The 22292-nt window shown below is 45.1% G+C and overlaps 1 protein-coding gene across 5 annotated transcripts in view; it reads right to left on the bottom strand.

Annotated features, from left to right (window-relative positions):
- The window catches only part of HIVEP3 (HIVEP zinc finger 3), a 326648-nt gene that overhangs the window by 144584 nt on the left and 159772 nt on the right, over nt 1-22292 (bottom strand). Inside the window, exon 1 of one of the 5 annotated variants that reach the window (XM_054802486.1) lies at nt 9173-9227. The exons of the other annotated variants lie outside the window; for them this stretch is intronic. The gene's annotated coding sequence lies outside the window, so the exon portion shown is untranslated. Of the gene's footprint in view, nt 1-9172; nt 9228-22292 lie in introns of those variants that run through there. 5 annotated transcript variants of the gene reach the window in all.

Genomic DNA, 22292 nt, shown 5'->3' with positions numbered 1-22292 from the left:
GCTCCCAGAGAGCCAGCAGCGTTCGTAAAACACCAGAAAACACTCATTGCTCTCTCATTTCACACATACAAAACTTCACTCCAGTAAATACAAAGACGGCTCCTGGGTGCTCAGTGATATTTCAGAGCCCCGTACACCTGCCAGCTTCCAGAAGAGAAACAAGGAGGCATCTATGCCCATCTCTCTCTGACGGCCAGGCACTGCTGCCATGAGCGTGTGCAAAAAACTGTGAAGGTCTGGCTGATCTGGAAAGATGCCACCCTAATTTATTTCTACACAGTCCTCAGCCTGTGTTTCTACAGTTTCTTTTCCTTCTTTCCCTCTTCTTTCCTCCAAGTAGCAAGGTCCAGCAAGGGGGACAGCGGGTGACCCCAATCATCATCCAGGGGAAGGCAGAAAGGTCCATCTGTCCATCTCTTCTCCCCCTCCGTTGGCATCATCCCTTTCTCACCCCCCCAAGAGTACAGGTGTTACATAGCAGGATGCCCAGTTGGTGGAGCAAGTAAGGATTGAGAGCTCCCCAGGATGGGAGGGGGTGAGGAAGGGGCTGTACTGGGCAGGGGATCCCATCCTCTAGTGCATCTTCAACTGGGAGCTGCAACCCTACAGGGACGAGTTCCTCCTGCTCAGCCTGAGCCTGGTGCCAGAGACCGGTCAAATGGGACAAAGGTTGGTGCTCCCCACACCAAGTCCCTTGCAACTGACCCTTTGTCCCAAAGTCTTCCTGATGCATGCAGTGATAGCATGACGTCTGCTTGACAGCAGCATCATGAAGCATCCTGTGGGGCTCAGCAGTCCATCCTGAGATGCAACACTCAGCCCCAAATCGACTCGCTCCAGACCTAAAAGCTGTCAGGCCACATTCGTGCAGCGCTGTCTTGGCAAGTCCTCCCTCCCCAGAAGCAGCAACATGTAGACCAAGCAAAGAAACAAGCTAACGTTGCTGTAATTGCTTCCAGTCCCCTAACGAGCTGGTTCAGACCTTGCCCCGTGACACCATGCTGCACCACGCAGACACGTCCTTTGCATGACAGCTTTGCAGCCAGTACAGCTGAGATAATGATCCCGGTCCTCCTCCCGAAGGTGGGCTGAGATCGGAGGGTTGCAAGCATTGCAGCTGGGGCGATGTGTTGCTGCGCTTTGCTGCTTCCTTCTCCCTAGTACAACCCCCCTACCCACTCGGTGGTGACAACCCTCACCCCAGTCTGGGCTTTGCTGGCCCCAGTCTGGGAGCGCATGTGCTGCCTGCGCTGCCGTGGGCCGTGGCACATCGCAACGTAACCAGCTGCAGCTGCCGAACTGAGGTCCCCGGTCCCTCTGCTCCATCCTTCTGGTGACCGATGCATCTAATTATGTGTCTGCGAGCGCACATGCAGGCTCCTGCAGGCTCTGCTCAGGGAATGCGTGGAAAATCTGGCTCCAGTACAGTGTTGCTCTATTTTACCTTCTTTACTGCTTGAAAAACATTTGGCTGTTGCTGGAGAGAGCCAGGCTAGACGCATACGTTACAGCGCGCTCCAGAAATAGCACACGCTGGCTTGCACAATTTTGCAGCTAAAAAGCTTCCTTTCAGCTCAGCTGCCTGTCCCTGTCCATGGAGCAGCTCTGGAGAAGGCAAACCAGGTCTCTGGAGCCTGCGGCTTGGGATGAATCATTGCAGGAGGGTTTCATGACTTTGAACGCAGGTGAACAAAGCGTGAGCTGGTTTGATTTCCTCTCCTTCGCTGCCAGCTCCTGTGTATCTTATGCAAAGTGTTTAATGGGCTAATTTGTACGTTGGAGAAGAAGTTGTACGTCAAAGCTGAGTTTAGCTCTGGCCTGGCAAACGGAACTGTCTATGAGGACAAGCTTCCCACGATGCCAGCACATCACACCGCCTGCCTTGAAGGGAGGTCAGGCTGCAAAACCAACACAAGTCAAGGCTCTTCTCTGGAAGCCACCACTTTGAGCAAAATATGATGGTTTCTGGTGATACAGGCCATCCTCAATCCACAAAATAAGTATAATTTGTAGTTTGAGTTGGATTCAGGCTGGTGATCTCTGGATGAAAAGGTCTTTATTTTCTCAGGTAGGTTTCTGAGGTCTCCAGTTAGACATGAGAGGTAAGGGCTCACATTAGAAAATCAAACTGATTTCTGGAATAGTGCATGTTTACATCAAATTTTGACCTTTTTGGGACCCCATCTCTGAATATAGGCAAGGCATCCCCCATGTTTGTTCAGACACTGTTCAGCACAGTCTGTAATCAACATTAAGTCTCAAATGCTAACAGGAGACCACCATCACCTACAAAACACGACCAGGAAACACCTACTAGCATCCCAGTCCATATGTGCAGATGGCATTTTGCAACATAAACCCACTGGAAGTGCTGAAATCACTGAAGAGTCCTCCTACAAATTAAAAAGCATGGTTGATACCAAGAGGTATAAACCAACCATTTGGTATTGAATATGCGCATCACATTCCCGTACCCCATCCAAGAAGCCCAACCCAGCGCCACAGGTGTATCTGTCTTGCAGGACAAGATACAAGGGATCCAGCATCAGTTAGATGGGTCCAGCCTAACCTGTGCTCTCACACTGCACAGATCCCTACTGCCCACATATCTATTACTCCAGGATTTCTAGACCTCCAACAACCTAGTTGCAGCAGCTGGTTTTGGACTACCACATACCTAGAAGTTCTAAACAAATATCCAAAGCATTTTTTAACTCTGTTGTCTCAACACAGCTTCTGGGTGGGGACAAAAAGTCTAGGGTATCCTAGACATTGGCTTTTGCACTAACTTAATCACAGAATCACAAGGTATTTTCTTCCCTCATATAATGGGCTTGAATTTGGAATATGACAATCCAGCACAAAATTTGTCCACTAAATCGACACATGAAGAATTACATGTCACTTTTAGGAGTGACAGGACATGCATTTTGCTAGCAAGTTTAACAACTTGCCCCATCCCTGGAAATGTTCAGTGCCAGGTTGGATGGGGCTTTGAGCAACCTGGGCTAGTGAAGGGTGTCCCTGTCCACAGCAGGGAGTTGGAACTAGATGATCTTTAAGGTCCCTTCCAACCCAAACCATTCTGTGATTCTATCAACTGCTGATGACACAGCATTGCACACCTCATATCTGATTGCCTAAGATCATATGCAGCCCCGAGGACACAACAGGGGTGGTTGTGCCGAGGCAGAGCTGTGAGCAAGGGGACACCAAAACTTGCTGTACTTCATCCTGGGCTCTGTTCTGAGCTCTTCCCCAAATGATCCTCTGCAATCTCTGTGTCACCTCATTTGCAGTGTGAGGAAGAGGAGTGACACCCACCCCTGCGTGGCAGGATGCAGCCCCAGCAGCAGGCTGGGTCATGAACTGCACAGGAAGACCAAGCACTGCCTACGAGGGGAAACCAGAACTCCCTCCTCTCCATCAGGGCTTCTTTTACGGGCAAGGCTCGCTTTCAAACACATGCAAGATGAAGACCAGCACACAAGTGCTATCACACACATGCATGTCCTGCGAAACACATGCTGTCTGGTAGCTGTGCCTCTGTTGCTTTCCCTTTTTCCTGCAAGAAAACTTTTTATTGGAAGACAACAATGTTCAGAGTGTCCCCATCACTCAGAGAAAAGGAAAAATACAGAGTTTTGGTATGAGCCTGCTACAGGAGACAAATGCCATTGCCCAGATATCCTAAGTACCTTAACCAGAGTCTGCAGCTGTAGGGAAGGGCTTCCTACGGCTAATACGGGCTCTTCGCTGTTACATCCCCTGCTCTTACCCTTATCTGATTGCTGTCTTGCAGGTTACAGCATTAATTTGGATCACATTGGGTCAGAGGCTGCAGAGGTCATAATCTTCATCCGTGATTTGTGATTTACTGCTGCCTGGTGACACCAGAGGCTTTACTGGCAGCATTATTTAACTGTGATGTTCTGGGGGCACCAGAAAGAGCATTTACATTTCAGCCTTTACCGCCGTGAACTAGCTGGGCTGTTTCAAACACCAGAACAGCACAGAGCCCTGCGTGCCTCTCTTTTCCTACTAAGGCATTACAGACTCTTTTTACATAATTAACCCAGACATTTTGCCTAGCATACGTGATTTAGTGCTATTTTTAGGGGAGGGGGTGAAGAGACTGAAGGCAGCTGTTTGCCTCCTGGATTGCAGCAAAACTTAGGTGCTTTACAACCTGGAAAACAGAGGAGTCCAACATTTTTTAAAAGTCCTGGGTGGTTGTTATAGCAACATATGCACGTGTGCATGTGTGTGCATGTAAAATAGACTCAAACCCAGGTTGTCACGGGCAACACAAGTCAGCTTCGAAGTCACACCAAACTTGCTGTCGTGCCTGTTGTCATCTGCAGGCAGCAGCCAGCTCCAACAGGGACTGGGAAATATCCTGATATCTCACTGCTGGTGCCAGTTGCTGTCTGAGAGCTCAGCGCCGTCTCACAGCTGATTCAGCTCCTTTAAGAAGAGAGTAATTTTCTTTATCCTGTTTGCTTCCTCCTCCCTTGCAGGCTGCCACAGCACCTTAACCCAGCTGGGTAAGACAAGCTCATGGCTCCCTCCCAAACAGATGGCTGCAAGGAAGGTCCAAAAATAATCTAACCCATTTGCCTGCGAGTTTTGAGCATGCTTTGCTGATTGGCAGACCCTCCGGAGACCACCAGAAGAAGCAGATGGTCAAGACATGAGATCAGAGCTGGAGATGAGATGTCAATCAATAGGTTGGAGTACCAGGCTCCGGGACATGGTACAGAGCAGGCAGCTACAGCAGCGCTAAGCAGGCAAGGGGTGCACTGTCCAGAAGGACAGGTATTCAATTAACGAGGCTGGCTGCAAAGTTTGGTTTTCACTTAAAAAAAAAAAAAATCATAGATTTGTCATGCAGCAAAAGTCAGCCCTTATATTGTTCCACCCCTGGAAGGACGTGCTGAGCCTCTGTCAATTCCCCCATCAAACTCTCAAGCAGAAGTATGCAAAAAAAAAAAAAAAAAAAAAAAAAAAAAGAGACATGAAAGAACAACCATACACCCATTGCAGAAATAAGAGCAAGGCAAAAATCACAGAAAACCACAATAGTTGTAATGCCTCTGGTGGCAGGTTCCATAATGAAATTTCTGGGTAAAAAGACTATTCAGTATATCTTTTTGGATGTTGGGGTATTCCCAGGCTGCACTGGTACCCTGGATCAACGCATCAAAACCAAGGCAGCAGCAAAATTACCTCCTTCATCCCTTTACGCAAGTTTTTGGTCAAATGTCTCAGGGTGATGCTATTCCACAGCATCGTCTGCACAGGGCTGTAAGATGAAAACTCTGTTGTGGTCCAGAAGCCCATTTAGTGTAATGGTTTCATGCTAAAAGGTATGGTCAAACTACCATGTGTCCAGGAATCAGCAATACAGTGCCTGGAGTCTGGAAGCACTGATCCATTTGGAGAAGTTAAAGGAGCCAAATAACATGTTTCGGAAGGGAAGGGAAGGGAAGGGAAGGGAAGGGAAGGGAAGGGAAGGGAGAAGGGAAGGGAGAAGGGAAGGGAGAAGGGAAGGGAAGGGAAGGGAAGGGAAGGGAAGGGAAGGGAAGGGAAGGGAAGGGAAGGGAAGGGAAGGGAAGGGAAGGGAAGGGAGAAGGGAAGGGAAGGGAAGGGAAGGGAAGGGAAGGGAAGGGAAGGGAGAAGGGAAGGGAAGGGAAGGGAAGGGAAGGGAAGGGAAGGGAAGGGAAGGGAAGGGAAGGGAAGGGAGAAGAGAAGAGAAGAGAAGAGAAGAGAAGAGAAGAGAAGAGAAGAGAAGAGAAGAGAAAAAAGAGAAAAAAGAGAAAAAAGAGAAAAAAGAGAAAAAAGAGACAAAAAGAGAAAAAAGAGAAAAAAAGAGAAAAAAGAGATAAGACGAGAAGAGAAGAGAAAACAGAGAAAAAAGAAAAAAGAGAAGAGAAGAGAAGAGAGGAGAAGAGAAGAGAAGAGAAGAGAAGAGAAGAGAAGAGAAGAGAGAAAAGAAAAGAAAAAAAGAAAGGAAAAGAAAAGAAAAGAAAAGAAAAGAAAAGAAAAGAAAAGAAAAGAAAAGAAAAGAAAAGAAAAGAAAAAAAGAAAAGAAAAAGAAAAAGAAAAGAAAAGAAAAGAAAAGAAAAGAAAAGAAAAGAAAAGAAAAGAAAAGAAAAGAAAAGAGAAAAGAGAAAAGAGAAAAGAGAAAAGAGAAAGGAAAAGAGAAAAGAAGAGAGGGAATAAAAGTCTGCAAACAATTGATGGGTGTAAACACCAGACTGAAATGAAATTATCTGGGGAGTGTATTTTCCTAATGAGGTAGATTATGGAAGGGAGAATTTAGCCTGACTACTACAAAAACAAGCTACCAGAGAGAAGACACATCTGAGACTGGAACATCTCCTAAGGGAAGTGGTAGCAGGTCCATTAACGCATTTACCACTAGGCTGGGCAAAGCCCTAGAAAATGTAAGGCTCTGCTGAGCACCGGCTCCTGGGAGAAAGAGTAAATCTGATCCAACCCGCCTCTTCCCCTCTGATTCCTGGATTTCTAGCAGCTCCTTTCCCCAGCATATTCCTTAATGGCAAGGCTGATTTTTTCGTCTGTGCAGGACTTTGCAAACTTTGTTTCCTTGCATATGTCAGCAGCACCGCTGACAGCAGCAGCAGCTCCTGGCCGTGCACAGGCGAGACTCAGCATTAGCTGCTCCGTGTCTCGAAATAGCCTGGTTACCACTAGCAGGACACAAGTCACAGTTTGCAAATCCCTTTCCTAGCGAGAACCTGATCTGCATCATCAAAGACAGCAAACAAAACCTGAAGACAGTATGTTCCTATGGCCTATCCTGCTATTTGGAGTTTGTATCCCCTTTTTCTAACTGTATCAGGGACATATTTCACACCTGTTAGCATCCGTGAACTTTACTGCTATACTACAAGGTCAGACACTACCATGTACAGCTGTAGTTCAATTAAAGTCAATGCACACTACTTGAATTCCCTTTTGTGGCTTACTCTGTGCATTTACTGTTGATGCAATGTGCTGCATTAACAAATTTGGAAATAGAAAGCCTTTTTATTGTAAAATTCATCTTTATGTAAAACAAAAGCAGTAGAATTCCCCTGCACCACCCAAATCCTCTTATCAAATTCTCAAGCCATAGTAATATTTCAGCATGTAGGCTTTGCACAGAACTCTTTCCAAAAAAAGATGGATGTCTGTGTCTTATCAGGAATGCCTGAGCACCCCACCATGCACCCTGATCCCCGATCCCTTCATCTGAAGCATCCCTGCAGGTGCTTGAGACACTGTCTGGAAAGACCATTGCACACACCCGCCGTGGCTGATGGCAGCTTCGGGGCAGACCGTCCGGACAGACAACCGTGCAGGTGCTGCTCCACGGACAGGCTGCTCTTTGCTGCTCGGAGGCTGGGAGGGATGAGAGATGCTCCGCACACCCCTCAGCACCAGCTCACTGGTGGCAATTTGCAGCACTGACCAGAGAAGCAAAACAGTATCAGCTCCTATTTTTGTCCAACACTTGCTGATTTAAAGGCTTATGCTTACCCTTCTGTCAAAGCAAACAGGCAGAGACTAAACACATCGGGCAGCCCCGGCGAGGTCTGGACCCCATCTCCTATAAAACAGAAACCCCCTACCACACGCTTCTCGTTAGGAGCCAGACTACTATTGCACACAGCTGACCGGGTAATTTTAGCTATCTGGAGAGTGCCAGGAGATGACAACATTTCTGAAGGACCGTCTGGAGAGATGTCTGCAGGAGCAGAGGCTGAGCACCCGTCACCATCCTGCTAACTGGACGGTGCAGAGGTAACACCACTACGGTGCATTGCTGTGTACCCCTGAACTATGACCCCTCCGGGCACAGACAGCACTTCAAAAGACTCTTTACAAATAAAACTGTCACGAGTGTAGACATTTGTTACCCCGCAGCTTTATTTTTTAACCCGCAGTGCAATGTTGCTGTAAGAAACTGAATACTTGAGCATTAAGTATGTGTTACAGTGCTGCCTTATACAGCAGCAAAGTGATTAATTAAAATTTACAAGAGTAATCCAAATGCCTAAACATGTTTCTTGGCGGTAACTCCTATGACCTGCTGCCAATAACATCTCAAACTAACGACAACCCCAAAGTCAACCTTTGGGAGCCATGAAGGGTCTCTCTGAACTAAGCCAGTTGGTAACAGGAGAAGAACGAAGAGATGCGCAATTCTGCAGGAAAAACAAAGCATGCAAATACAATACTGTCTGGGATGTCTGGCTCACACTGGGAATAGCCCCATCCCAAGTCACAAATTCTGGCCAAAGCCCAGTTTTGTTAACTATTTTGCTGCAGCATTGAATATGCCGTATAAAACAGTGAAACAGCCAAGTTCACATCCAGCTCTGCGATCCATGAGATGCTGAGCACTTCCAGCTAACACTGAGCCGTGCCAAACACTTTGCAAAATCAGAGGCTAAATTATTCCCTGGGAGAATTTCTTCATAAAACTCCAGAGGAAAAGATATTGATCACGCTTCTTCCCTACTCCCCCCAAATCCTCTCGCAGAATATAATCCAATAACTTGATACTTTGGATAACCCTTGAAAACCTAAAATTGAAATTTCCCAGGGGCAATACTCAGGACTAAATTAGAGTTGAGAGGGTAAAACTGGGGTTAAAGCTGTTGTTTTAAATGGAAGAAAGATTCAGGAAAACATCACAGTCGACTATGGCAGGTTTACAGAGGTGTAACCCATCAGAGCCAGTCCAGTCACTGGAATCTGGTTGCATAAATAAAACAAATGAGAGGGGAGAGACTCTTTAAAGGCTGATCTCACTGTGCTGTTCTCGTAACAACACATTCCCCTTGCAATGTGTAAATAAATGCAAAACTTTTAGTGTACTGAACTACTCTATACTAGCTGTTGTTAGAGCAACTCCTTGTATTTAATTATCATTGCTAAATGATTTCAGTGTTTTCAAAGCACACTAGTTGCTTACTGGTAATGATTTCACCGCCATGAAATAAACCTTGCAATGATGAATGGGAATCTTGCTCATGGAAACACAGTTCATTTATAACTTTATTTTAGACACTTAAATTAGTAGTGATCAACTCAGTCCTACTGGAATAATAATTTTAGCAGAAGAGTCAAAAAGCAAATGAAAAATAAAATGCCTTACCCCAAGTAAAAATAATTGTGCTGTCCAACCACTTCTCTAAAGAACCCTCTCAGGTTCCCCCTCCAACTGGAAATTTGTCATGGCAGAAGTCCTGGATTCGGGAAGGAGATCTTTACAGCTCCCATGAAAATCCACTCCATTTCGCCAAGTTACACAAACCTGAAAATCGTCATCTGCACTTACTTGGGGCTAAAGTCTCCTTGTCTCCTACATTTGAACCTGAGGCGCTGAATCCCCTGCTGCAGCCCACGTACCCTACTTGTGGGGAGGCACAGAGATCATGCCCTGCTTGCAAAAAGTGCACAGCCCCTTGAGAAAGGAGCAGTGGTCTACGAGAGCACAATTTCATGTGCTTGAGTCCCAGCTCTTCCAGCAGCCCATGATAATGCCATGATTTCCGTCGCCTATAATATTGAGCAATGTCTCCTATTGATCTTGAGAGCGAGGCAAACATAATTCAAAACTCATACAAATAAGATAGCAGAGAAGTTGCATAAGATCAGTTCTGGCACAGCTGGGAACAGGCTCCAGGACTCTGATTAAATCTGGCAAACCTCACCCAGTCAGATACATCCTGCTTATGGCAGTAGCCAGGTTTGCTTGTGCTGTCTCGTGCTCCTAGACCACCTCCCCACAGGGACTCCTGGGTTTTACCAGGTCTGTGCTGCCTGGCAAAGAGCTGTTTCAGCTAATTAGCAAACTTGAGCCGTGTACCCCCATAAACTGCTCCCAGAAAGACAAGTTCGTGTAGGGAGGACGACTCGCTGGTGCAACCAGTTACTCACAGCGGCAGCAGTGAGGCAGCGTGCTCTGCAAGCAGAAACAGGAAGGTTCCCGGTCCTGCAGCCAACACAGCGCTGTCTCTGTTTGCTTTTCCTAAAAATCATCGGAAGTGAGCGATGAGCTTTAATTAAAGAATGTTTATTTGCAAAGTTGAGAAATGTCAAAATTATGGCTGGCTCCACAAGCTTAATTTGTTCCATTATGTGCAAGAACCAGGTTTTACATACATGAAAATGTCCTTTTTTTATAGAACTTCTGCCTTGTTCTGTTCCTAGGTTGCCCATGAACAAGGTGGAGCAAGCCAAGAAACCAATGCTAGTGCTATGTGATATCAGACAAGGCTGACCTATTATCTAGAATATCTTAATGTTTTTTTAATGTTGTTTTCATGCAATTGCACTTAAATTGTCAGATAATCTAATTCCAATGGGAATATTTCTTCTCCTAAGCAGTAGTTCATTGTCCTTAAAAGCACCAAAGCCGGGGTCTGCTCAGCGGAGAGGAATGCCGATGACTGACAGAGGGTGGATAAATGGTCCTCAGACAAACTCAGGCTTTTTCCTCCCAGGCTGTTAACTCTTTAACTGCACAGACTGACCATTGCATTAAAATCTAGTATGGCTACTAATTTAGCACAGTCATTAACTGCCTGGAGCTCAGATTTTGTCCATAACCTCTGCATTTCAAAGCAGCCTGTCTGCACAAGCACAGATGCTGTGATGTGATTAACTGCATGACATAAGTCCAATTACTTGGGTGTCAACATTTGCAGAATTTGTCTACCCATAGCTTCGAAGTCACGTCTGATGTTACTAAACATCTGTATGTCTAAACTTACAGCAATTTTCACTGCATTCTTGTGCACTCTTTCTTGAAAGAAGGAGGAAAGTAGTGGCACGTAGGGTTGCACACCCAAATAGGACCATCCTCAAGTACCAAGGCAGAACAAGACGGTGAATTAAAAGTAAGCTAATAAATACCTAGGCAGGGAAACCTTAGTGAGGGCAAAGAACTACAGGAGCTGAAAATAACAGATGCATTCATCTCTAACCAGTTAAGTAATTTTTATTCCATGCTAATGTTCAGTGCAGTCCATAAATGTTCACTTATAAAATGTTCAATTTAAAAAATGTCTTTCTCCCTGTGGATACTGGAGTGTTTTACACGATTACACTAAAATATCCTCCCTGTCTGTCCTGCCCCATGTCGAATCTCATCTTCCTGTGCTCAGTTACCATGTTTTAGCTCCACACTCTCAACATATCAATCTTAGTTCAGCACAATCATGATTTTCCTTGCCTCTGTGTTTGGAAGATGGGTCTTTCCACATCCCTCAAAAGTCTCCAATTCCTTCCCATTAGTCCTTAACCCCCAGGAAAAAAAACCAATAAAAAAACCCAAAACCAAACAACCCACTCTCCTCTGAACTGAGCTCCCCAGGGCAGGAGTGAGAAGTGGTCCCTGCACCCAGGGCAGGATGCTGCCCGCCCCCTCCCAAGGCACCTACAGGTAGGAGTGTTGTTGTTGGTATTTATCGCTCCTTTACTGTTACAAGGGCATTGTGTCAGAGACCCATTTAAGCTCTATTATAACTCCTTTTGACTGACAGGCAGAGAGTAATGAGTGTCATTGCCTGAGGAAGGCCAAACAAAAAGGAAGCTCTAAATAAACCTGTCAGAGAGATGCTAAAGAGACTAATACATCAACTAAATCAGCACCCAATATATAAAAATCTTTTAATCTACCAGTCTTTCAATTTTAAATGTTTACCAAGGCCCAGCATCTATAACGTTGCATAGGTAATATGCTTTTTCTTTATAAATAATTGTAATGACCCTTCTAAGTATATGCCTGGATTTCTTTTCATGAAAAACAAGAAAAAAGGAGGAGAAAAGAAGCGGCAGGCTGCCAGGGATCCGAATGCTTCAGTAGCTGACAAAAGACAAGAGAATTTGGGCTGATTTTCTTCTTTTTTTTTTTTTTCTTTAAAAAAAAAAAAGCAGCTTTGGAATGATGAATTCACAAGTTGTTATGGGAACTAGCAGCACAGATGATGCCCCAAAGGACCACCAAAGAATGTCTATAGGATCTGGAGGGATAATAATGTAACACAGACGTCTGTAATATGCATGGATTTCACCAGAATTGTATGACAATTTGTAACCTAATACTTGCAGCGCACGGTCTGTGTGCCAGCACGAAGCCATAGCCCGTGCAACACATCAGACCAAAACTATGTGGCTGGGATGCTTGATGGTGCGGCTCTGGCCCTCTCCCAGCCCTCCCGGGCCATCAGGAGAGTATCCCTCCTTGTTTGTTTATTTACTTTGACAACACATTAATTTTCATTCACACTACCTCACATTTTCCAGGACCTCTGCGCTTGCAAACTACTGTACTTGGAGCACACGCGTGTGCCGGGGAGGGAGGAGCAGGGCAGGGGGAGCTGGCATCTGCACCAGTAGCCGTTGGGGATGCTGGCAGTGAGGAGGACACGAGGGACAGGTTTTATTTCTTCGGAAGGTAACTAAGGCCATCCCATCACTTCTGTGCAGATGATACGTGCACCTCTCCTCCCAGCCTCCTTTTGCACAGTAGGAGGGGATGTGAAGTTTGGAGGAGGACTGACACCCTCTGCCCCCACTCCTGCAAACCCCAAGAGCAACGAGTGCCCGGCTGTGCTTCCGTCTTTGTGGTGGACGAGGCGCTTTGCAGCTCTGTACGTGCACAGGCGTGCTGCAGGTGTTAGGCAGGCTGAGGGTTTTCCCAGTACTGAGGCAGCTAAAGCCTGTGGGTTGTTTTCAAAATGGGAAGATTTAATTAATAAACACCTTCAAGGATATTTTGGCTTTGAAAGGATAGTTAACAACACAGGCTGCATGGAAGAGCTTATACTACATGGGTCATATCCAAACCTAGAGTTTGCATGTATATAAGTAGGGTGTATTGGATGTATGGGTGGTACATAAGCACAGACGAGACTGGAATTACAGCAATTATACAATGGTCTCAAGCTCAGATGGTGTTTGTAGAACATATAACAACATATACTACAGGCCAGATCAAGAACATTCTCCAGTGACCCACGCTGCCCAAATGGCTTGGTCAAAGCACCACAGCAACGTAATGTCCTTGGGACAACCTGGTGTGGGAGCAGACCACGGACATGCCACAGTCACCAGGAGCTTCCAGACCATAAGTCTTGCATGCATGGATTGAAAAGAGCTTGGCCATGCCATGGAAGATGCAGGATCCCAGACACAATGCTGAGATGTTACTGAGCTCTGTAAAAAGCACTCTAAGAAATGCTCCCAGAGCTCAGACCCACCTGACAGCATAGCCCCTGAGCTTGTCCCCATGCCTATGAGATATCCTGAGCCCATGGGAAAATGCTGAAAAAGGAGTTCAGAAGAAGAGTAGGGCAAAGTCCCACATCACTGTAGCCTATTATTTGTTCGATATTGATGGCTATGAGATGGGAATCAGGTCAACAATTGGGCTCAGTTTGCAGGTCTCTATGAGGGCTGTGGTCTGGAGATAAGAGCAAACCTTGCCATGCTTCCCCCGGAGCTGCTGCCACATTTGGAAGTAAGTCCAGTAAAACCGTAAAGGTACCTCTCGATCTGCCTTCCAAAAACCTCTTTCAAAATGTACTTTGCTGAGCTGTTTACGCAAATTCTTGCAAGTCGACTTGACAGCATGCCAGTCTACCATCAACCACGCAAACCAGTGTTCCCTCATCCCCCTTGCGCTGCCTGTGCTCGGTTGGGCAGGGGCAGCCTGGAGGGAAGCCACAAGACCAACCCACTTTCCATGTTGCACACCTGCAACATAGGCCTACCCAGAATACACTCTCCAGATTTATGCCTGGAGTATATTTATATTTGGGTTATAAATAGTGTGTGGCTTGCCGTTCAGTCCTACTTCAGCGTTCATGCCTTCCTCTCACCTGCCCATCCGAGTCCATTAGCCTGCACTATTTTTCCAGCTGTCCTTTCGGTCTGAGCCAGGAGAGGGCTCTTGGTCTCCTTCCCCTTTGTAACCTTCAGCACACCAAAAGTTACCGACTGCATCAAATAAGCACAAAAGGAAACATTTCCTGCACCAAAACCTAGCAGAAGCCACGTTAGTGAGCCCCATTACTTCTACAGAGGATAGAAGACTCATTCGTGATTTTTTTTTTTTTCTGCGCTAAAAGACCTTTCCTGGAGTTTGGGAGAACCAGAGAACTGAGGGTTTTAACACAGTACCTGCAGTTTGCATTTACCTAGTGATTTTCTGGAACCTCCTGCCAAATGTCTGGCTGTGTGCTCTTCCAGAAGGTAATAAAAAGCCTGCACCATGCTTTCTCTGCAGAACTACTTAATGGGGTTAGGAGGTTTGTTCTCAATTTCACATTAACTCCAAATAAGGATATATATTCTCAGTATTTGCTGTGCTTTCCTCTTTGTCTATGGCACCAAGCCCTGCTCTGCCCTCCACCAACAGACCCCCCTAGATTCTCCTGCACCAGATCAGGTGCACTTTGGGTTGTCCTCCTCCTCAGCTCCCTCTTCTCTCCTGAAGCTCTCCCTCCCACCCAGCCAACTCGGCCAAAGTGCCCCAGCCAGACCTCTCCATCACACCAGCACAACCTCTCTGGCTCATCACTCTACTGCCCTTACACACATGCTCTCTCTTCTACTCCAGTCCCTCAGAAAGACAAGGAGGGGGAAAAAAAGGTCCTTTCCAGATGGGGTTCACAGATGTCATAAATGGTCCACATCCTTCCCATCTTCGACAAAAGCTTGAGGAAACTTGGCAGAGCCCAGGTATCATCACCTGTAAATTATGGTCTGTGCAGTAAGAACCATCCCAGACTGGGAGGGTTTCTCAAGTCACGTGAAGTTATCATGCTCACACTCATCCGCCTGACCTGGGGCCCTCCAGAGAGAGTTCAGTGGGTCATGCTTTAGGTTGGCCAGCTCTTCCCTGCTCTGTGATGGTTTTCTGACTTCTTGAGACATGTAAATCAGGAAAGAAGGAGATGCTGTGCAGCAGGACAACCCTCGCTGCTCTGGTTGATGCTGGACTTGAACCAGTCACAACTGCTTTGCAGACCTCTCTCCAAGCCAACTCACCAAGACAGGTTTCTCAACAGACCTATCTTCCTCGTGTAGGAAAAAAACACCTTTTACTCCTGCCTGAAATCCAAAGCTCCTGACAAGAGCCAGCAATCACAACTGTTATCTACAAGAAATGTTATCCCATCAACATCACTTTGTTGCAACTCCATGGGACTGTGTTGGACATGCTCCCTGCACCAACATTTCTCAGGACCCAGATCAACTCACCCCAGAGTCCTCAGACCTCAGGCTGAAAGGGTGAGCTAAAAGGAAAGAATTCTTACTGGGGTTTTTGTTGTTGTTGTTTTTTAAATCTGATGTTCAGGCATCTTCCTTCCCAAAATTTGTTCTGCATATGCATGGATTCACCACATTAGTCTGTTATCATGCCCTTTGGACATGTTAGATGTAAAAGGATGTGAGGAAGCGCTACCCCAGGGTAAGGAAGGGAAGCAGGTCATTCCCACCCATACAGTGGAAATCTCAGGGTTATCAAGACACTGTTTCATCCTCAGACATGAGGCTTTATCCAAGCATGTCAGAATTTTTTAAAAGGGTAATTTATCACTAGAGACAGTGCCTAGTGGAAGAGTATTAAGCCATGTAGAGAGGAAAATGCAACAGTCTTCTTTAGAAAGCAGCCTGGCCCTTGAGAGTAAGGGTGCTAATATGGGATTTAAATGCTTTCTCTTGAGTATACTTCATGCTGCTATAGACAGGACAGTAATGTGTCACTTAGGGCACAGACCCTGCCTTAATTCTACCTGCTGCATGATATAGGTAATAAAGTCAAAGGGATGGAGAGGCAGCTAATAAATCACTTCCTTTATCATTAGAGGAACCACTCGTGAAGAGTACTGAAAAACCAGAGAGGTGAGATCCTGTGTCCAATATACAATTTACACTGATCAACCCCCCACTAATCCGAAGTGAAACTTGGACTTTCCCTTGGAAACACTCATTGAACAAACATTGCCAGTGCACACTTCCTGCCCTCGAGTTCATCCCTGCCGGCGCGAGAAGTCAAACAAGCCGTTCTCAGGAACACAGCAGTGCCCCTTCCATCTGCAGCGCGGATTTGTATTTCTTCCAAAAAAATAAACACAAAGAAGGACAGACAGGCTTCCATCTGACTTTTATCAAAGCCTAGATGAAGGAAGACTTTCAACACTGCTTCCAAGCAGCCCTTTGTAAAGATGGGAGGATGGGTAAAAATAACTTGTAATTAGAGTCTAATGAATCAGCACCAGTTGTCTAGCCAACAGTGCATCAGCTCCCATGTGCTAGTTAATCGTTTGATATTCTTTTCATTGTGCAAGAGCAGCACGCCGGTGAGTTCATGCTCGCTGCCCCCACAAGTGTTTTTCCTTGCACTTGCAGTGCAGGTTCAAACTCCGCTTCACCCCAGAAAGACACAGGACATGACTGTACCAGACAAGGAAGTCCGAGAAACCAGCAAACTTGCACAGCTTTCAGGGCTGATGCACTTGGAAGTACATTAAAGCGGCGGCAGCTCACCCTGTTTTACCCATTTGTGGAGCTTTGTTGCGGCCAAGAATCAAGCTTCATAAGCAAGGCCAAGCGTTCTCTGTGGCACAGTGGGAATAAATTCAAACCATCCCAAAATTCCTTGGCAACAAGCCCTAGACTTCACGGCAGTATTAATTCAGCGTGTTTCCATGAAATACTTCTCATTCCCACCCTTCCTTCAAATGTACACGCAGATCTTAGTCCGGTTGTGTTACGGGACGTGGTTCTGTGGGGAAGGAAAATGCCGTGGCATGCTCCGCAGCAGTGGGAATAATGAAATACCCAGGCTCTGCTTTTGAAGCTTGCATCAGCTCAGAAGAGCATTTCAACTTGGCGACGTGTCTGCCAGCTCCAACGGCAGGGACTGACACTGCTTTTCAGTCGAAGTGACATGCAGATGAGATGCTTCTTCCGACAGATAAAATAATGAGTGCTCCATGATATGGGAATAAAATCCCTTTGCTGATGACTGCAGAGCAAATTTGCAAAGTTTGCAAGGAAAAAAGATTTTTTTGTTCTAACTGCATATTCCTCCTGAGACATGAAAATTAAACTGGATTTTTTTCCTTCTTGCATCTTAATAGAATTCCTATTAAAATAATTTCTAAATCTTTAGCTTAGCTTGTGGTTTCAACCCAGCCAGAGGAGAAAACTGATTTTCAGTTTAGAGCACAATCAAAAATAAAATGAAGTCCAGGTTCCATTAAGAAAGATCAGAAAGGGTTGTCAAAAACATAGATTGCTTTACTTCCATTTCACTTTATAAATATAAAGGGCATTAAATAATCAGAATTTGCTTTTGTTAGAGATGTGTGTGGAGCTGCTGAGATCCGGATTGAGTGTTTTCAGTCCAAAGGGCAGGTCCATGTTCAACACCAAAGATGACTTTTCTGCTCTTTTATCATCTTTCCAACTAAACTGTTACCAACAAAACACAAACAAAGTGTATTGAGATTTAGGCAGGGTGAGCAAAAGTTTTGTCTTATTCATTTTTCCCTTTCCTGTCCTCTAGAGAATCTGACAGTGGAAAATAGTGTGAATAATTCCTGTAATTGCCCTGTAAAAATATGCAATACAAGAACTGCAAGCACATGCACGCACACACCCCAACGCTGAGCCTGCAGCCGTCATTCACGTGTCAAAAAGCGAGCGCACCCCAAACACTGCTGCATTCCCATTTGCTTTTGCACAATTCAAATAACGAATGTTCCAAGACACAAAAGGAGTTCCTACCATGAACATAGCCCAAACTCATGTTCTTACTTGATTCCAGCTCCATCCCTTCAGTCCTAGGTGCAGGGTAGGTCATTGCCAGTGACGTGCCTTTGGTATGACCCGTGATACCGTGAACGGGCTCAGGGACCCGAGATCCCACAGGATTTTACAAAGGATACTGAAACACCTTATCCCAGTACACAGGACAGAAAGCTGCCTGGACAACACTGGGGAGCTTTTCCTGGTGCCCCACGGACTGTGGTGGAAATCGAGGGGTTTGGTGGGTTTAATTTCCAGAATCAGAACTGAAGTGAGAATGATGCTAATGAATTTCCCTTATTGTGCTTAACTCTCCTGAGCTCCAGCATCATTTTCTGAATGCATTAACTCCTATATCAAATAAATGTCTGAGATAACAGCTGTCTACTACAGCATATTACTCAATGCACTCTGCACACACGATGTCCACGCCAATGTTTTTTGTTTTGGCATTTTTTTGGTCTGATTGGTTAAGGTATGCAAAAGAGGACCCACAGATTGGTTTATATCCGTTAACTATAAGTTATAGTGCTACAAAGCATAAGGTCAAAAGAAGGAAGTAAAAAATAAGCATTCAGGTTGGTTTCCCAGTTTCAAGCTTGCTATTTTTGGCTAAATTCCCTGCCTTTCTTTTAGAGCAAAGACTGGGTCAGAAGATGACATCCCAATGGAGTGAAGCATTTTCCTTTTCTCTTCTCCTTCTTTTGATCCTCCCTTGTTCTGCAGCAAGAAGGCCACAAGCTATTTCCATGGCAAAGGAGGTGGTGGATTCAGTACAGTGCTGCCTTTTATTCTGCAGAAAGCAGCACTGGTGGCAGGTAAGGGAGCAAGAAATGCCAGGAGCTGCTGCAGGAAGGACAAGAGCAAAGCCAAGTATGGCCATGGGAGACTGGGCTCAGAGGTCTACTACAGCACCCAGGCTGGGTGGTGGCAAGTTCTAGCTTAAAGGATTCAGACAAGACATAGAAGAAATGTCAAGTTTTGTTGGGTTTCAAGCCAGATTTAAACTATTATTATTGGTGAGGGACTGTTTATCAGGGAGTGTAGTGACAGGACAAGGGGTAATGGGTTCAAGCTGAAGGAGGGTCGATTTAGATTAGATATTAGAAAGAAATTCTTCACTGTGAGGGTGGTGAGGTACTGGAACAGGTTGTCCAGAGAGGTTGTGGAGGCCCCATCCCTGGCAGTGTTTAAGACCAGGTTGGATGAGGCTTTGGGCAACGTGGTCTAGTGGAGGGTGTCCCTGCCCTCAGCAGGGAGGTTGGAACTAGATGATCTTTAAGGTCCCCTCCAACCCAAACCATTCTATGATTGTATTACGCATTCTTCCCCACAAAAACTTAAGCACAACTTCCAGCATGACCAACACCTCTGGGCTCTGCTATCTTCTGCAATTGCATGTGCTTTGGAAATGTAGCACCCAGGGTTAAAAACAAGGCTGCCCACCTCTGTTCTGCCAGTGGCTGTGCAAAGTGCACCTATATATTATGTCTGTTGGCACAGGGGAGAGAGGGACATGTTTGTATGCATGTCTGGATGACCCACATACGAGTTATAAGGACAGATTTACCTGCTCAGACTATTTCATTCCCTTCTCAGGAGGGAAAGTGTGTTAGCTTCTCAAAGCACATGCAACTGGTTATTAAATTTCCAGTAGTTAAGTAACCTTGTGAGTAAATCAATATTTATTTATTTATTTATTTAATGTATTGACTAACTTCACACATGCATATTCTTTAGAATCTCAGAAATTTCCAAGCCACTCCAGCTTTTATCACACAGGCCAAAATATCCAGGGCTAGAAGTGGCCGAAGAAAAAAACAAAATCAGGTAAACTGCCAGCATGGCTGGGACTCATAGATAAAAAACTACCACCTCTTGGCTAAACATGTTCTGCTATTTCTCTTTGCACTTTGAGCACTGAGATTTTCGGCAGCAGCACATCTAAGCCAAGGACAGACATGAACATTATGGTCCAATGACTCGCACAACCAATCAAGCCCTTGACTTTAGAAGTAACTGAAAGACCGACAGGCTGAAAATCCAGACTTAGGATGTGATGTGCAGAATCTAAGGCCAAACAAAAGCAGCTGTTGGGAAATATTGAGAAAAACAGAAAATAAGAGTATGCAGTGGTAAGCCCATTTTCAAGCCAAGTTGTGACATCACGTCTCACAGGTCTCCTCATGGAATAAGATGTTCCTTTCCTGGACTAATAGTAAGGAATAATAGCCCTGAACAGAGAAGTAATAACGTGGCAAAATACTTGTAATGCCCACATCATCCCACCATGTGGGGGCTGTGCCTGTCTGAATGCATCCCCGTGTGTCAAAGGACACAGTGGTTTAGCACCAAACAGTAAAGATAAAAAAAACAACACAGAGACAGCAGACGGTATCTGGCCTCAAAGGAGTTAAGATCACAAGGGGTAGCTTCCCCCTAGTCTCTCCCCAAAAGAAATGAAGAAAGCAAAGCAGATGTGGACAGGACACACATCCTAGAAAAAGGAGATTCAGCCCAGCAGGAAAGAAAGGCAGGGAGACAGTGGAGGTGGCATGTTTGCAAGCCAAAAGAGGAATACAGATGGGTTAACCTGTTTGTGTTGCTTGCACTGTGTTGTAAATGCTTTGCACCTTTGAGAAATTAGATCTTGTTTGACTTGAGATGCGCTTTCCACAGTCCCTGTCCCAGGCTCCTGGCAGGACCCAGTGCTGCTTGCATGTGCTGAATCCATCCCCAGCTGCCCTGGGAGCAGCGTAAGAGCAGAGAGGTGGAGAAATGCCACCCTGTATGCAGTAAAAACTTGGCATCTGGCAGGGACCACCTGGAAAAGTCCAGGGAGAGAGCTCAGGCACAGCAAGACATGAGAGGATTGGTGTGAATCACTAATCCAACACAAATTTTATCATTTCCTGGAGTATACCCGCAAGTACAGGATTTTTTCTATGTTCATGGATATAACAGAGAGCAAAACTGGAGGAAAGTATACGATGATCATAATAGCAGCAGCTTTCTCTACTCATTTATTAAAGTACCATAAGGCCAAGATCCTGCTTCCTTCAAGAGTTTTGACAACGCCTTAGTCACCATTAAGATATTGATGTAGCATTATTTTCTCTCTAAGCCCCCTAATTTGCTCTCAATTCATTGTTCATAGGATTAAGTCCATTTTTTTTTAATGAAAACACAAGAAAAGCTCAGTGACAGGAGGATGAAGGAAGTCTGTGCTATTCACCAGCCACCCAGCCACCCACATGCTATCTTAATTCATCAGCAGACAAAGCCAGCTCTTTGTCTTTGCAGCTCCCTCTATGCCATTCATTCACAGTGAGATATCGCTCCCAGTAATCAGAGCCTGCCTATACAGGGGGGGGGGAAAAAAAAAAAAGAGACAAAAACCATCTAATCAGGCCTTAGACTTAGCCCCATTGTCACAAAGACAGCTCCGTTTTTTAAAAACAATGTATATATAGCAATAGATCTCTATTAAGCACCCTTTCCATGCAAAGTTAGATGGAAGCTTATGTAACAAGCAGGCGACATGAGTATTTTCTTCATTTACAAGAGTTTTTGCCACTAATAACAAATCAGCTGAGCATCGAGGGAAAATAATAATGATAATAATAATTCCCTATGAATTATGAAGAAACGATATCCATAGTTTAAGGTTGCTTTAACCTTTGTATCTTCAAATACTTTGCTATTCTGTGCTTAATGAACTACATATGTGATTTGCAACTGTTAAGGGGTTAATCTCTAACCATTGTTTTAATTGGATCAACAATTGGCCTTCCGCCACTTCCTTTGGAAGATTATTCCACGATCTAATAGAAATCGGTGCCAGAAAGTATTTTCCTGAGAATACGTGCCAGAGGAAACACTATGGGAATAGATAATGACCCAAGTTTCACAAAGATCAAATATTGCAATTATTATCATCCTCAGCCAGAGTCATGACAGCTACGACTGCATGTGGTCACACTTCCAAAACTGCAACATCTTGGGAATGAGAAGCTAATGGAAAAAACTTACTAAAAATCTTGCAGCTTGTACAAATGAAGAAAAAGGAAAAACAAAAAGTGATATCTAATTCTATATTGTGTCATATTGCTTAGCAATGGTGCAAATAAAGGTAAAATCCAGACCCCAATTGCTTATATATTTTCTTTGTGGGCAAGATTAAAAATGGCTGAGCAGCTGAGACATCTCTTCTGCCTTTTCCTCAAAAGTAGCCATTATATCAGCCCAAATCTATACCAAACCAGTAAGAAAAGCACTTTCCAAGTGTTTCTTTTTGCTAGTACTTTTTAAACAACAACAAAAAATCCTATCAGAATAAAATATCTTGTGTAAGTTTCACTGTAACAGAAGTGTCACTCCTTCAGATCAAGGAAATCAAGTTCTCATATGCCTGCGGGCATAGCCCCAGCACCACACACTTCTGCAAC

The sequence above is a fragment of the Grus americana genome, chromosome 23 (genome assembly GCF_028858705.1).
Source record: "Grus americana isolate bGruAme1 chromosome 23, bGruAme1.mat, whole genome shotgun sequence".
Taxonomy (NCBI): domain Eukaryota; kingdom Metazoa; phylum Chordata; class Aves; order Gruiformes; family Gruidae; genus Grus; species Grus americana.
This window is presented reverse-complemented; position numbering and strand designations above follow the sequence as displayed.